This window comes from Tachypleus tridentatus, chromosome 5 (genome assembly GCF_004210375.1).
Source record: "Tachypleus tridentatus isolate NWPU-2018 chromosome 5, ASM421037v1, whole genome shotgun sequence".
In the NCBI taxonomy this organism is placed as follows: Eukaryota; Metazoa; Arthropoda; class Merostomata; order Xiphosura; family Limulidae; genus Tachypleus; species Tachypleus tridentatus.
Window position 1 is genome coordinate 47,836,944 of NC_134829.1, and position 17,711 is coordinate 47,854,654.

At 36.6% G+C, this 17,711-nt stretch overlaps 2 long non-coding RNA genes across 4 annotated transcripts in view; both read right to left on the reverse strand.

Annotated features, from left to right (window-relative positions):
* Nucleotides 1-869: 869 nt before the first annotated feature.
* LOC143251104 (uncharacterized) overlaps nucleotides 870-17,711 on the reverse strand; it is a 29,007-nt gene continuing 12,165 nt past the window's right edge. The window contains exons 2-4 of one of the 3 annotated variants that reach the window (XR_013028499.1): nucleotides 13,457-13,583; nucleotides 1,790-1,966; nucleotides 870-1,111 (exon numbers count right to left, since the gene is read on the reverse strand). This is a non-coding gene — a long non-coding RNA (uncharacterized LOC143251104). Of the gene's footprint in view, nucleotides 1,967-13,456; nucleotides 13,584-17,711 lie in introns of all 3 variants that reach the window. The other 2 variants (XR_013028498.1, XR_013028497.1) reach the window with 2 other exon arrangements.
* LOC143251106 (uncharacterized) lies at nucleotides 6,704-11,450 on the reverse strand. The gene is made up of 2 exons (XR_013028501.1): nucleotides 11,296-11,450; nucleotides 6,704-6,966 (listed from the first exon to the last, which is right to left on the reverse strand). It is a non-coding gene; the product is annotated as an uncharacterized LOC143251106 (long non-coding RNA).

The window sequence follows — 17,711 nt, forward strand, 5'->3', positions numbered from 1 at the left end:
ATTTCTAGCCCTGCTAAAAGTAGTAAGATAGTTCAGATAATACAAAAAGGTACTGCGTGAGAAACATTTGAATTAAAGTAGGGTAGGTTATCACTGTTTCATTTATGTGATGAGTTTGCTTCATCAACAGTGTTTGTTTGTTTTTGAATTTCACGCAAAGCTACACGAGGGTTACCTGCGCTAGCCATCTCTAATTTAGTAGTGTAAGACTATAGGGAAGGCAGCTAGTCATCACCACTCACCCTCATTTCTTGGGCTACTCTTTTACCAACGCATAGTGGGATTAATCGTAACATTATAACACCCCCCCCTCCTGAAAGGGCGAGCATGTTTGATGTGACGGGGTCAACAGTGCATCTTACATACCTGTATAAAACTTTCGTATCTTTTAACTGTTTGCTCTTTAATAGTGCTTAATATATGTACTAAATATAAGCATTTTTATTTTGAATTTCACTTTCTTTTAATGCATTAATTCTGGCTTTAATAAAATATGATTCAGTCTTCCCTTTATAGTAAAACGGGAAACATCTTTTCAAACAGAAAGAACATCTGGTTTTCTTCAGGTTGTTTGTTTTAGAGCAAAGCCACGTTGGGTTATCTGTTGTGTCCACCGCAGGGAATCGGACATTGGACTTTAGCTTCCCAAGTTCGTCGACTTACCGCTCTCCCAACTGAGAACTTATTTAGCGTTATTGTTGAAGAGGTATACCGACTTGACGTTATGACTCGACTGGGCAAAAGACAGTCGCTTAGCAACCACCTATAGCCAATCATTCGTTTAATAGCTGGAAGTTATTTCAAAGCATTGACAAAAGTGTAATGAAGTTGACTTCAAAGCAAACATGACAAAACACCTTTAACACCGATTTTTCTTTCTTTTTTCGTGTAAATTAATGTATCACAGCTGCGCACATTTTCTAAGGATACGTGTTTGCTCAAAAATCTCTTGCACGTGCCAAAATTTACCTCAGTTGTCTCTTGCGTAGGAGAGAGACCCGTGACGGGGTGTCGTCTGGTCTAGGATTTAGAATGGTCAACGATCACTATTGATTCGGAAACGAGACGTTAAACTCGATATTTTTGTTTTCTCTAGTCTGGAAAAATCGTTCTGGGAAAAAAAGGAAAGAAAAAAGACAAGCATTTCTTTCGGAAATCTCCAGCTGTTGTAGATCCGTAATAAAACTTTACATTTTGCAAATGGAAACATCAGCAGACGATTCGTAATTATGAGAATTGCTAAAACAATTGTTTAAAAGTATGCAAATAATAATACAAAAACCAGTGTCAGAACAATTTTAATTTGGCTTTCAACTGACCGCCACAGGCCGGTTATCCGTCTTGTTTGGAATTAGAGACGATACATTACCTGGACCGCTTACTGCAAAAGAACTCTGTACTGATAAGAAGAGACTGCCCTTTGGACTCTAGTAAACTCTTCTAGCGTGTAAATAAAAATATTTTTTCTCGATTTTTAGCGCCATCTTTCTCGTGTCTATGTGTTTTCTTATAGCAAAGTCACCTTGGGCTATCTGCTGAGTCCACCGAAGAAAATCGAAACCCTGGCTTTTAAATCCGTAGACTTACCGCTGTACCAGCGGGGGACTTTCTCGTGTCATGATATAAAAGTAAACAAATCAAGATATCATAACAGTATAAAAACATCCCAGAAAACAGGCATCATCTGATATAATTGTAATAAATACTGCTTCATTCTGTTTATAATACTGAAATGTCTTGTCATGTATGATTGGAAACAAATATGTCACAAAAAAGATAGAAAACTTACTCTTCCGGATTTCACAATATGATTCAATTATGTGGTAGATCCATCAAAAACGTACTCCAGGTTTCCCGTTGTGGTTGGTATAGTAGACATATAGTGCCTTCTGGATTTCCGACTGTAGGTGGTTTCAGTTGTGAATAATTTTGTGGCTGTACAAAACCGTGTATGTCAAATGTCCGGCTGTAAGTGTTGTATTCAATATACCAGAAAATATATACATGAAATGTAATCTCATATCCGTGTTAAAATAGGTTTACTTTTATTACTTACACAGAAAGGTAAAAACAGAATTTGTAAGACTTTTTACATTTACAGTGTGATAAACTATAATGACGTAGAGCCTCAATCTGTTGAATTACCATTTCTAAATGACTGCCTATAATTTGTGAGAGTACATGTAACCTGGAAACCCACGCAAGGTGAAGGGCCTTTGTCAAGGAAAAATAAGAATCGAGCAGACATTGAATTGGTTTGAACCAACTTGATAATAAAAAATTCGAAAGAACGTTTCTCCAAACGTAAACACTTAAATCCATGCGTTTTTGTTTTCGAAGAACTTTAAAAGGCAAAGCATCAGTTCAAGATGGTGCGTTGACTCCGTTAAACAGCGACTTGTTTTTGCTCATAAAATTTACTTTGTCCGCGTGATGTTTTTTCACGCCGTCAGTTACTGCTAAATTATTCATGTAACTTCATAGCCTTCCCCTTGACTGATTAAGTTTCAAACATTTTGAGATTTTTCTCTCAGTTTTCTATTTCTAACAAACGTGTTCTGTTAAAGCGAAACAAAATATTGTCTATATTAGAAAATAGTGGAGTGGAGTTCTAGCTAACACCCAGGTTGATTAGCGGTACTCTCAAAAATAGCGATTTTCTTTACATTCTTGTCTGGTTAGAAAATATCCCCGAATAACATCATTAGCTAAGTACTGTTTATTAAATCAAACACATTTTTCTGATATAATTCAAATTAAATACGTCGTCTGGTGCTCTGACAAACAAACACAACAAAAACCATGTAAGAGTTTGAACACAGGAATAGTTCAAGTGTCAGTTTCAAAACTTGAAAGCATGAGAAGTGAGAGAACTTATGACAGGAATTTTACCAACAGCTAAAAGAATTAATTAAGACCTCGAACTAGCAAGATTTCCCGCATACGTTGGATCTACATTTCGAAACTCAAGTCATATTAAGTAACAAAGATCGTTAGGCACTCGTGTTCCTTTATGTTTGTTTGTTTTGCTTGTTTTGAATTTCGCACAAAGCTACACGAGGGCTATCTGTGCTAGCCATCCCTAATTTAACAGTGTAAGACTAGAGGGAAGGCAGCTAGTCATCACCACCCACCGACAACTCTTGGGCTACTCTTTTACCAACGAATAGTGGGATTGACCGTACCATTATAATGCCCCTACGGCTGAAAGGGCGAGCATGTTTGGCGCGACGCGGATGCGAACCCGCGACCCTCAGATTACGAATCGCACGCCTTAACACACTTGACTAGTTCCTTTATGAAGTACTAGTTGAATTTGTTGCTGAACGCTCTTAGAATTCTGTTTTCTATTAGCCTTCAGCATCGAAATTCAGAGGAAATCCTTAAGTTCCAAGTCTTGTCCGCGTTCTCAATACCAGTCGTTTGTTTGTTTCCATGAAATCGAAAGGAACCCGACAGATTTACTTTCGTGTGTGCTAACTAGGTCTATCTTTATCGCTTCACTCCAGTTCTACCAATCAGAAGTTGTTATTTTGAACACTTTTTCTCTACTTTAGCCTTTCTAAGCGCTCGGTGAATTAATGGCGCTGTCAGTTAAACCAGAGCACGTGACTTAGATCGTGCTAAATGTTAATCACGATCGTTTCTGGAATCACTTTGCTCGGCGGGTTCAAAAGTTTTGTTTTCCCATCATATAATTTTTTCAATGCATATATTGTTTGTACATGTTCTAAATGACGCATGTGAAATTGATAAGAATTACTATTGGTTACATAATCTAATTCCGCCATAACAGTTGTTCTTAAAATATGACAATACAGCCTACGATGTCTGTTGTATCCCGGACGGCTTGACGAGTCTTGTTAGTATTGGGCAAAAGGCCTCGTCGGCACTGGATATGTGAAATGTAGTGTTGTTGATATAACATCTTTACTTTCACTGTTATCTTATAGATTGTGTTACATCTATACACTATATATAATAAATCTATATATTTTATTTTGTATGTTCTATACATGCACCCCTCACTGGCTCAGCGAACATAAAATATTAAAAACCAGGCTTCAATACTCGTAATGGATAAAGCACGGATAACCCATTGTGTAGTTTTGCCCTTAACTACAAACACAAAAAAACTATGTGCAGATACATGGGGAACGTGACATTTGGATGTTTGCTCTTATTGCATGTCGCTTTGCACAACAAATAACACGAAACTGTTATAATGTTGATTATAATCAAGAAAACGCATGTGGATGTGTCCTCCAGATGTTCTGGGTGCCTGACGCCCCTGGTTGTGTTCCAAACAAATTGTTTGTTTTGTTTTTCAATTTCGCGCAAAGCTACACAAGGGCTATCTGCGCTAGCCGTCCCTAATTTAGAGGTGCAAGACTAGAGAGAAGGCAGCTAGTCATCACCACCCACCGCCAACTCTTGGGCTACTCTTTTACCAACGAATAGGGGGATTGACTGTCATATTATAAAGCCCCCCACGACTGAAAGGAAGAGCATGTTTGGTGCAACGGAGATTCGAACCCGCGACTCTCGGATTACGAGTCGACTGTTCCAAAGTATTAATATACAGAAAAAGGTTAATTTGATTATAGATTTCTCATATTATACTTGGAGTATACTATTTATTATAAAGTAGGTCCAATGAAAAAACAACAACAGAGAGAGAGAGAGAAAACGAAAGAGTGAGAGAAAAGAAACTAAATACGTGTGTTAAAAATTACTGTGGTTTCGTGATCAGTCACTTACCTGGATTTAGGTAGAAAATGTTGCACTTTTATTAATAACTGTTTACTTTAGCTGGACAGTGACCTTTAGCCCTAAAATACCCTATTTTGTCCGATTTATATTACGAATATTCCATTATCACTCTTAGTGAAGATAATATCACAGAATTTACACGCAATAGTTTTATAATAACACCGATCAATTCAACAGGTTTAGGCCCGGACTGGCCAGGTGGTTAAGGCACTCGACTTGTAATCTGAGGGTCGCGGGTTCGAATCCCGGTCACACCAAACATGCTCGCCCTTTCAGAGGTGGGGGCGTTATAACGGTACGATCAATCCCACTATTCTTTGTTAGCCCAAGAGTTGGCGGTGGGTGGTGATGACTAGCTGCCTTCCCTCTTGTCTTACGCTGCTAAATTAGGGACGGCTAGCATAGGTAGTCCTCGTGAAGCTTTGCGCGAAATTCAAGACAAGCCAAACCAATCCACAGAACGCCATATAACGGAACTAACAGCATATATTGGATCTTGGTGACGCCAGTCCTTCTTGTACTAGAATTGTTCACTCTTGTTTTAAATAGGAAAAGCAAACAAATTTGTCTTTATTGTGGTCATCTGAAAATTTCCCTCCTGTAGTCACAGACTAAAAAAAAAACACAACACATTTCTTGTTTTGAAATGAATTATCTAACACTTATTTCAACTTTTTATTGTAATGAAATAAAAATATTGAACTAATTGGTATAACATAAATAAGATGATTGGACAGTCAACTGTTGTAGAACCATAAGTATAACAGACGATATTTCGAGAGTATTTCGTCTTTGTCTTCAGAGCAGCCTGTTATGGTAGTGTTGGTTCTTTATGGTGGAGAGCATGTTATGATTGGTTTACCCATGTTTCTTATAGAATAAACAGAAAGTGTCTTAATTAAGATTTGAACGTAAGTCACTAAAACATCGTGACATGCGCAGTGAAGGATAGCCAGGGCGAGAGGGTTATACAGTTTTAGAAAATTCGTTCTTTCATATAATGTAAGAAATAGGTTTATTCTTCCTATTTTAATATGAGAAGATAGGCTTAGGAAGACAATTTTCCTTCGGGGGCAGTTGTCCTGCAACCCTATACTTTGTGGTAATATAACTGGTTCAAATAAATGTTTCCAACGCTAATTAATGTTCTTAGTTCTTTGCTTCAAATCCTCAGAGGTTCATCGGTGAACCGACTGGATTATAAAGCTAAAAATCGGGTTTCGATACCAGTGGTTGGAAGAGCACTGATAGGTATCGCGTAGCTTTGCAATTATTAAGAAAGTTCTTTAAAAGACCTTATTGAGGTAAAACAGACAGAACATTTTTAAAATGTAACAGTAAAGTTTTATGAAACATTTCTATGTCATAAAGTCTTTTATTTTCAAAAGTCAAAGCAATATACATATTTTTCTACGTACAACTAATTGTACTATTTTCCTTACAAAAACTGCTGCATCTTTTTATTCGTGTGTTTTAAAATAAACACCATTGTCTATTTTAATTTCGCCCACCTGATACCTTGTTCGCTGTGAAATGGGCAAACGTTAAGTCAGTAGAAATACATAACAAGAAGACTACAGGATCGGGCCTGGCCTGGCCAGGTGGTTGAGGCACTCAATTCCTAATCTGAGGGTCGCGAGTTCGAATCCTCGTCACACCAAACATGCTTGCTCTTTCAGCCGTGGTGGCGTTATAATGGCACTGTCAATCCCACTATTCATTGGTAAAAGAGTAGACCAAGAGTTGGCAGTGGGTGGTGATGACTAGCTGCCTTCCCTCTAGTCTCACACTGCTAAATTAGGGAAGGCTAGCGTAGATAGCCCTCATGTAGCTTTGCGCGAAATTCAAACCAAACTATACAGGATCGTAGTCAAATAAAGATAATCAATTTATTTTCTCGTTCTTAGAAATGTACTATTACGGTGGAGAAAAGATTACCAGAATTATATGTATTATTGGTTGCCTGAAAAAAAGTGACAAAAAAATCAAGCAAAATGCGGTATACACAGGGTACATCACAACATTTTTATGGAACATGTCGCCACGTCCGAATATATCCTATCTGCAACTTAGTTTCCATTGCTATGCGCTTTGGGGCAAGGCCGTCATTTCTAAGGCTCTTTACTTCTTACTGGAAAGTGTAACTGATGAGGACAACCAGAGCTTGTCTTAACATTCCGATCACACAGAAATCTATAAACAGTAAAAATACCCAGTAACTGGATACGCTTGTCCAGCATGGTTTAACATTAGCAACACAAAACACCAAGGCATTCAAAATACCTAAAACAACAAATCCGGTATTTATGTACAAATATGTAAATACGGTCACTCCACTACAGACACCAAGATAATTCGTTCAAGCCTTTAGACACCAATTTTACCCAAGAATGATCTTCTGAGCTCTATCCTAGATGATGGTGATAACCCTAAAATGTATCTTCCCAATTTATACCCATCTCAAGAAAAAGGCCACCTATAGCTAGCACCTAAATATATCACTTAGACTAAGATATCAAAAATTTATATAAAGAGTATTTATGTAAAAGGACACATCCTATAATTTAGTCAAGTAAAAATATGTTGACTTTTAACTCTGAAATGTGGAACTTTTACACAATCAATTTTACAGAAGTTGTGGAAAAAGCACTAAATTTTACAGTCTTTACATTTGTGGACATTGTCTTGAAAAGTTAGGAAAGGCCAGTGCAAGTATCCGTACAGTGTATGAACTCTTACCTCTAAGTGTAATCTGTATATCATATTACCGAAACAAAACAATGTTCTTAATATATATCGTGAAACGGGAGAAAAATGTTTCCAACTGCACCTGACCTTCCAAAGTCGCTCAAACCGACCTAAAATGCAAGTAAGAAAACATATGGACGACCCATTAACGCTATGAAACAGCACACGTAATATCATACAGGAATGACCCAGAACAATTGGTAGTATTGCGAAAGGAACTAGCGATTTCTTTGATCAAAGTTTTTCATTAATACATAAACTGTTGTGCGTATAAACACTCTGAAAACTTTTGACAACTTTAGGAGTTAAAATACTTAAAATTTCTACATGATACATAAAAAGATATAGAGTGGCATAGCTAGTCTTCAGAAACATATGTGTGTGTGTGTGTTCAGTGATACAGTCGATTGTGCAGAGCTGTTGCTTATAACGTATTACTTAACGGGTTAATGTTTCAGTTCTTATCTTCATTAGACATAAAAACCTTTTAACACCAAATTATTGATAATCACTGTTGTTTCTTATTAAGCACAAAGCAACATAAAGGGCTATCTGTGCTCTGCCCACCAAGGGTATCGAAACTTGGTTTCTAGCAATCAGCGTTCGCAGACACATGCTGATGGGGCAGTTAATTGCTCTAAATAATTAGCTAAAGTCTTTTTAAAATTATTTCTTCTCATTTATTTTTTTAATTTTTCTGTAACGTCACTAGATTATCAATATACTTTGCTAAGATTTCAAAGTTAAAATGTTAGGAAATATACAGGCCATTAAACTCCGTGTCTCTGACGAATTTCAAAATAAGTTACTGTTATTTACTGCCAACAACTTCTATATCAACCTTTGTTGCTTTATCTTTTTCATTACAAACAACTGTTCTATTTTTGCTTGGGAGGGGTTTATTCCGAATAATCGCGAAGTGCTACATTAGTTTGTAATCTGGACTGATACACTAATCAGTAGCAATCACCGCTAATTCTTGGGCTACTCAACCAACTGAACAGTGGGATTTCAACGTTATTCTTCTAATGCACTCAAATCCCAAATTAAGAATCGAAATTGTTCTACAGCGGGATGCAAACCAGGAGTCCTCGGACTTACAGTCCAGTACTCTGACCACTCGGGCATACCTAGACTTTTGAGGTTGGAAGCAACGATGCTAGAGATTTGGTATAATTATTATTATTATTATTATGTGATGATGACTGCTGCTCTTGTAACTTTTTTTTTTTTTTTTTTTTTTGGTGGGTTAAGTAGTGCAAAGCCGGAAAACTGACAAATTTCGGCACGAGAATCATTCGCAGAAATTATATTTTGACGAATAGAAAAAGTGTCTTTATCCACTTTTAAACTGTGTTTCAACACCTTTACTGAGTTCACAACATTTTTCCTGGTGTGAACATCAGGAATTGAACAAGATTTGAGTCACTTTTTTCCAAAATAAATGTTAAATTTTATAGGATATTTATGTGAGATTAGGCTTAGGGAACGATTGGAATTGTGCAATATTTGTGTTATTTACTTGAGACTAAGCTTAGGATTCTAAATTACAGTTCGTTTGTTCACAATTGTACAATTGACTATCTGTCCATTGAGGGAAATCGAATTACGGATTTTAGTGTTGTAACTTTTGACGGAGCACTTCGAGCTCGATAATAAGATTGTTTGTTTGTTTATGAATTTCGCGCAAAGCTACACGAGGGCTATCTGTGTTAGCTGTCCCTAATTTAGCAGTGTAAGGCTAGAGGGAAGGTAGCTAGTCATCACCACCCACCGCCAACTCTTGGGCTACTCTTTTACCAACGAATAGGGGGCTTGACCGTGACATTATAACGCCCCCACGGCTGAAAAGGTGAGCATGTTTGGTGCGACGGGGATGCGAACCCGCGACCCTCAGATTACGAGTTGCACGTCTTAACCCAACTGGCCATGCCGGGCCGCCGATAATAAGAAATAATAACAATTTCAATCACAAGTGAAACTTAACAAAATAGTATATCTAACCTCGACCTATAAAAATAGCGCTCAGTTTTAAACAGTAAAAAAAATGTAATGTAATACCCAGTTTCTATAACTGAAATTTGATATATTTACAAAACTTGGCACATTTATAAAACAAGAAAGTCTCACGGGGATTGTATTATTTTTTCACTAATAGGTGGCGCTACAGAATGAAATAAATACCGTGTACATATTTGCTTTCTTCTGTTGCGTTTGTTGCATTTTGCCTAAGTTTCTAATTCGAAATTCGATATTTATTTTAATAGATATTGACACTTATGTCATTATGGACACAATCTTAGTCACACATCGGTCCAATTTTGTCTCAATGAAAATGTGGTCCACGATATTAATACGCAGTTTTGATTCTTTGTTTGTTTTGTGAATTTCGCGCAAAGCTATTCGAGAGCTATCTGCGATAGCCGTCCATAATTTGGAGAGAAGACAGCTAGTCATCACCACCCACCGCCAACTCTTGGGCTACTCTTTTACCAACGAATGGTGGGATTAACCGAAATATTATAACGCTCCCACGGCTGAAAGGGCGAGCATGTTTCGTGCGACGGGGATTAGAACCCGCATCCTTCAGATTACGAGTCGAACGCCTTAACCCACCTAGCCATGCCGGGCCCGCGCAGCCTTGATAAAATAATTTATAAAAATGACTATTAAAAAACACAAGACACATACTTTCATTTTGACAAGAAGCAACATCACACTTTGGATAGATATTTTAATTTCCATAACCTATGTTTGACTTAATCTATATAAAAGAAATATTACATACTTTCACATTTGAAAAAAAACAACAACCAAACAACAAAAAACTGAAACAATAAACCTGACGTTAACCACTAGCGACGCCAATACTGGAACTTTTTAGCCTATCTTATGAAACTGGGATTGGTTGTTTTAAATCGTGATTAAATATAAGTTCAGTATAACTAATTGTATAAAAATTACCCGTCGCTAAACATGTTTGTCCTTTCTGTTGCGGGGCGTTATAATGTACAGTCAATCCCACTATTTGTTGGTAAAGAGTAGCTCACAAACTGGCAGTGCGAGGTGTTGACTTCCCTGTAGTGTGTTTCTTATAAATTAAAGACAGCTAGTGGGTGTAGCTGTCGAGTAGCTTTGCGTGAAATTCAACAAACAAACACTCGTACATCACTTTTTTTAAAAAATAGTTCATGACGTAATTAATATATAGCCCCTTAGTGGCACAGCGGTCTGTCTGCGGACTTACAACGCTAAATACCAGGTTTCGATACCCGTGGTAGGCAGAGTACAGATAGCTCTTTGTGTAGCTTTGTGCTCAATTACATACAACAAGTTAATATATGAAATTTAAAAGATATAATTTAATGGATCCTAGAACCCATTTTATAATAATGTTCGTATGTGTTGATAAACCAACACGATTCTAGTATTGTTATTACCAATTCCTTTTTACAACTATAATAAATGTACAAATATTTCGTTGGCTCGTGCATTTTATGTTAATTATTGAAAACCTTACATTTAACATCAGTTAGCAATGCGAAGTTATAACAAGGAGCTAATATATAGCCAATAATCATATAGCGTTGATAAAAGATATAAAAACCTGACCCATAGATTTTTTTTAAAGATATGTTTGTAATTATCGTTACAACAGTTTTAATTCTCCATTACTGCCGTAACAAAACATTATTTGGACTTTCTACACGGGCTACAGCATGTTTAGACACAAAACGTGAAAAGAAAACCCATTTAGTATAATTTTATATTTACCTAAATGTCTATTCAGGAAAGGATTGCTTAAGATGACAACAGAACTTCTTCCAGTACAAACAGAGCTGACTTGGACACACAAATTTGTGTGCGTTTTGTTGTCAAATGAAACTCTAATAAAAATTTTTTATATTCTCTGAAAATCTTTTTTGCGAGTTTTCATAGCTTAGAAAACAGCAATGAACGTGAGTTGACACGTGACTGATTGTTGATATAAAAAGTTAAGCTGGAAGCATGCCAACTCATATGAGATCGTAGGAGGAGGCCACGTGCTGATGGCACGTGCCTGGCTCGTTTGGGCGGAAGAATGGATTGAAGAACACTCAATCAATGATCATCTCGTTCTTTGAAACCTTTTATATAGGTTTATATAGGTTGTTTGCAATTTCCTTCTAAAATATTGATAATAATGAGTTAATATATCCAGTTCGTTTGTCTAAGATATAATGTTACAGAGACACTGAAGTTTTATTTTTTTATCGAAAATGGCGACTACGTTAATTATAAATTTCACGCACCAAACAAAAATTTTAATTAAATAAATTTATGTTCATGACCTTCAACAGACTATTTCCAGTTTAAACAAGATCCTAGTTATTATTTTCTAGCAAGAATACTAAATATTTTCAGTATTTTCTAAGCCAGGAAGTTGGATTTCTGGACTTATTCTTACTAAAGTAGACTGCGGAACAAAAAAATAAAAAGACCTCAAACGAGCGCACTCCGCGAGAGTTTTCGAAAACGCGCCATCTCTAAACTTAATGTGTGTATATATATAGCAAAAGGCGTCGACCAGAATTTATTGTTTTAATAATTTATATTTAAAAATATCAAAAAATATATTCATGCCCTAGATTTCTAGCTTAACCCTGATATTTATAATGCGCAAACAGTGTATCTCCCGTGATACTGGCATAAGTTCTCACGTTTTTTAATTTGAGATTTTTATAATAAAGTTTATCAGTTGAGAATAAATAACGAAGCCTTGCGTAACGGTTCTATCTATCTACGTATATTATCCAGATAACACAAGAACTAATTTCGACAGAAACAAAAAAAAAATATATCTGAAAGGCAAAGAACATATCTGAGATAATGAAAAATTAGTCCTTTAGAAATAATTATGTTGTTTACTTACGTACCTTTTAAATAATTACCTAAAATAATACAATTCAATTACTTTCTGTGTCATTTCTAAACAAACAACAACAACAAAATACTAACCCACGAGATTAACAAGCCGCTTTCCTCTGTGGCTCGGCTGTAATTTTATGGACTTTAACGCTTAAAGCCAAGTTTCGATACCCGTGACAGGTACAACACACATACAAACCGTTGTGTAGCTTTGTACTCGACTACAAACAAATAGAACAAACATAAAAGTGACGACAAATTTTGGCTATCACACCAGTTGTGGCTGTCAAAAGCGATAAGAAAAACACCACATGGAAACTATAACTCTACACTTTAGCACACATATTTAGATAAACAAAATTTAACACGTTCTAACTATAAAAAATATTATATTATATTATATTATATTATATTATATTATATTATATTATATTATATTATATTATATTATATTATATTATATTATATTATATTATATTATATTATATTATATTATATTATATTATATTAACAAAGACACACTGAGGAATCTAAACTGTGACACACTTCACACTTAGGAAACACAAAGTCACAACACTACAGTATTAGAGATAGCTGGAGAGTCTGGAATGTAATATATTTCACACTTAGGGAACACAAAAGTCACAACACTACAGTATTAGAGATAGCTGGAGAGTCTGGAATGTAATATATTTCACACTTAGGGAACACAAAAGTCACAACACTACAGTATTAGAGATAGCTGGAGAGTCTGGAATGTAATATATTTCACACTTAGGGAACACAAAAGTCACAACACTACAGTATTAGAGACAGCTGGAGAGTCTGGAATGTAATATATTTCACACTTAGGGAACACAAAAGTCACAACACTACAGTATTAGAGATAGCTGGAGAGTCTGGAATGTAATATATTTCACACTTAGGGAACACAAAAGTCACAACACTACAGTATTAGAGATAGCTGGAGAGTCTAGAATGTAATATATTTCACACTTAGAAAACACTTTATTTTACATAATGATACCTTATACTTGTGTCCCCCGCTGAGACATCGGTAAGTCTTCGGATTGTACAACGATAAAATCAAGGGTTCGATTCCTTTCGGTGGGCACAGCAGATAGCCAGATAATGCTTTACTTGGTATAATTTTCCTTAACAAGATAACAGATGTGGGTTACTAGGTTATATTTTAAAGCTTTATAAATTTTGCGTTGAATAACAACAAAATAGGTACCGTATTTTATGCCTTGTAAGACTCACTTTTTCTTTAAAAATACCTTGAACAATCTCCATGTGTCTTTCAAGACCAAAGTGATGGGTTAAAGCAAGAGGTTAGCTGAGGGTCTACTCAAAACAGCCTCTCATATGGATTGTAATCTTATTATTTACCAATTACAGGTATTTTCAATATCATATAACAATGTAACTAATATTGTCGATATACTGTGAAGAATATGGTGTATTTGACTGTATTTACTCAGTAGATTGAAAAAAACATCAAGGCTGTATCAAGGTGTTGGTTGCCGAGTCAAAATATTTTTTCTTAGAATTGTCTTTCCAAAATTAAGGTGTGTGTTCCACAACGTAGCGTCTTACAAGGCGTAAAATACAGTAGTCGAATATCTTGAAGACGGTTTGGTTCAACAATTTGGTAACAAAATGATAGTTACTGCTAGAACTAGGTAGGTGCTAGGCCAGTTAAATAAAGATGGTTCTGAAGGAAAATAAGAAATCTCGGGTTTTGGCTATTTGCCAAGTAGCTCTTCAGATCTAGTTCGGAATGGCCCGAATGTGTACTGATTTTTTGTTTCCTTACACCTTCACTTTATACACGATGTTGGGATTGGCTCCCTAAAGACACGGCTTGTACAGTGTACAGAGCATTGAGTTTTATACATGTTGTAGTCATCTAATTTTCGTCTAATATTGGCTGATAACGACTGCATTACGCTGTACTTAAGTGTTTTAAAGGAACATCATATTGCAGTAAGATAGCTAACTTCCAGGGGTAATAACATCGTTTACAGTATATTTATGATTCTTCTCTTTTATTTTAATTTTTGCACAGAAAAACAATAAAATAGGTTTGTTTGTTTGGAATTAAGTACAAAGATACACAACGAGTTATCTGTGTTCTGCTCATCACGAGTATTAAAACCAGCTTTCTGTCGGTGTGAGTCTGGAGGACATAAAATCATTGTGCAGACTGTTTGTTCCGTCAAATGATGATAAAATTATAGTTACCACTGGAACTAGGTTAAGGTTAGACCTAGTGAAGAAAGATGATGATAGACGAAAGTAAAAAAATATCGTTTTTGGCTGTTTGCCAGTTTTCGACAACGGGTCGCTCTGAATAGCTGAATAGCGGCATATACACTGGGAAAAGTGAGACTATGCCAGCTAGCTCTTCATAACTACCTGTAGAGAAGAAAATCCAGATGACTTTGTATTTCCTCAATACAGGGGTTCGTACCATTCCTACATAGAGAACACTAGCGCACTTCGATATTTTTCAAACAAGTTAGTACAAACATTCGACGTTGCAAAGTTAAACTCTAATAAGCTATTGAATACAAATTTATGTAAATCAATGTATATCACAAAGAGACTTGTCGAGCTGGTTTGCTCTACAACAGTGGTTCCCAAACTATTTTTGTTCGCAGAACACCTAAACTTGAGGGGCAACTCAGCATTGATCCTGCTTCTATATGTCGATTTCTGGACCACAAGAGATTAAAATCCAACCTCACACAGGTACGTTGTACGAAACGGCTTCAGAAAAAGAACTGTTTTATCTGTACTTAAGTATTAGATACTTTACATTTCTCTGAATACAAAACTACAGTATCGGATTTCTTTTAAACTGTGATGTTAGACTTTGTCGTAGGAAACATCCAAAAACCGCTGTTCTTCGTTTCTAGCAGACATGTTATTGTTTTACAATGTATAAAAATTTCCAAATAAAGATATTTGCTTTTACTTTACCTCAGAAACCAAATGACATACATTTTGAAACTTTTCCACTAAATCTGTACACACATTTCTTGTTTATATAGTTTTTTTTTTTTTGCCCCGCCATTTAAAGTTCTTTAAGGACCACTTGGATGGAGCTGGCCAACTACTAGTGGTCCAACAAACACCATTTGGGTGCCTCTGCTGTAAAAAAAAATACGAGTGCCACTGGAGAACAGAATATATTCTCAGAAACACCATGACCAAGTGTGTTTGAGTGAAAGGTTCAAACAGGACCTCGGCATGACCAGGTGGTTAGGGCGCTCGCCTTAGTCCGATTCAACTTATACTTATCTGAAATACGCTTTCTGAAACATATTTTTTTTACATAGATATTCTTATACCAATTCTCTGTTTCTTCGATCACGGGCCCTAGTAGCGCAGCGGAATATTCGCGGACTCAAACCGCTAAAATCCGGGTTTCGATACCCGTGGTGGGCAGAGCACAGAGAGCCCATTGTGTAGCTTTGTGCTTAATTTCAAAACAGACAAATTATTCGATTGCAATTTATGATTAAGTAACAGTGAACGTAACATGTTCTAAGCCATATACATGGGTGCGTATTCAATTTCTATCAACCATCAAACCAAACGAGATTGAATCTGTTACACTTAACTTTTATCTGAATTTTCGATTACCCTAAAAACAGCTTTAATAATAATAATAAAAAATCATGGCAGGGTGTCTAAGGCGTTCGACTCGTAATCTGAGGGTCGTGGGTTCGAGTCCCCGTCGCACCAAACATGCTCGCCCTTCCAGCCGTAGGGGCGTTATAATGTGACGGTCAATCCCACTCTTCGTTGGTAAAAGATTAGCCCAATAGTTGGCGGTGGGTGGTGATGACTAGCTGCCTTCCCTCTAGTCTTACACTGCTAAATTAGGGACGGCTAACACTCGTGTAGCTTTGTGCGAAATTCAAAAACAAACAAAACTCTCTTTTTACAGTGCTAAAATAAACACTTTTCTTCTTTATCTCCGAAAATATAATCATAGGCATAGAACATAATGTGAATAGAAAAAAAAATCAAAGAAGCTCCCTTTATTAAAAAAGGAAATGACGCTACGTTTAATTTTACCGTTCTTAGTCCTCATGCTTTATTTATTTATTTTTACATTGTTGCCTAGTGATGCAATATAGTCCCTGATACTGCGATACGTAACGATTTCGTTCCATCATTCAAATGTATCCATCCGCCTGACGACGCTAAGTGAACCAAGCAAAACAAATAACTTATTGTATCCGTAAACAAAAATTTTAGTTCAGTGGACAATTCCATTGCCTTTAAACTAATGTTCTTGTTTGTTTAAATAAATTCACAAGCAATATAAGATCTTTGCTTATTTGTTAAGAGACCTGCTGACATATACAGTAATTATCATGTGTTTACGTATTTACTTGTGATAAAACGGTTTATGCTGTTGCGTATAAATTCTTGATATCGGGAGAATAAACAGGAAATGTTTTTGGTTTTTTTCGAAATGGTCATACAGGAGGTATTAAAAATAAGAGGTCAAGGCCAAACGTTCTTTTTCAGGAGCTCTCACATTTGACTTAACTAATTTACTTGGAAATGGCCTGGCACAACCAGGTGGGTTAAGGCGTTCGACTCGTAATCTAAGGGTCGTAGGTTCGAATCCCCGTCGCACCAAACGTACTCGCCCTTTCAGCCGTGATGGTGTTATAATGTGACGGTCAATCCCATTATTCGTTGGTAAAAGAGTAGCCAAAGAGTTGGCGGTGGGTGATGATGACTTGCCCGGAATGGTCAGGTGGGTTAAGGCGTTCGACTCGTAATCTGAGGGTCGTGAGTTCGAATCCCCGTCGCATCAAGCATGCTCGCCCTTTCAGCCGTGGTGATGCTATAATGTGACGGTCAATCAACTATTCGTTGGTAAAAGAGTAGCCCAAGAGTTGGCGGTGGGTGGTGATGACTAGCTGCCTTCCCTCTCGTCTTACACTGCTAAATTAGGGACGGCTAGCACAGATAGCCCTTGAGTAGCTTTGCGCGAAATTCAAGACAAACCAAACCCCACTGTGATGATGAAGATCCATGGATCACATGCGCACTTTGGGTCCCCGAATGTGTTATAAGAGTGACAGTCAAATACTAATTTTCGATTACAGTAGCCTCATTGTTGACTGGAGAACGTAGTTGAATAAGTATTTTTATTCTAGTCTCTCAGTTCAAAATTGGCGACATCTATCGCAGGCAGCCTTTGTGTAACTTTGCCTCAATATTCTACAAACAATACGTTTGATGTGGAA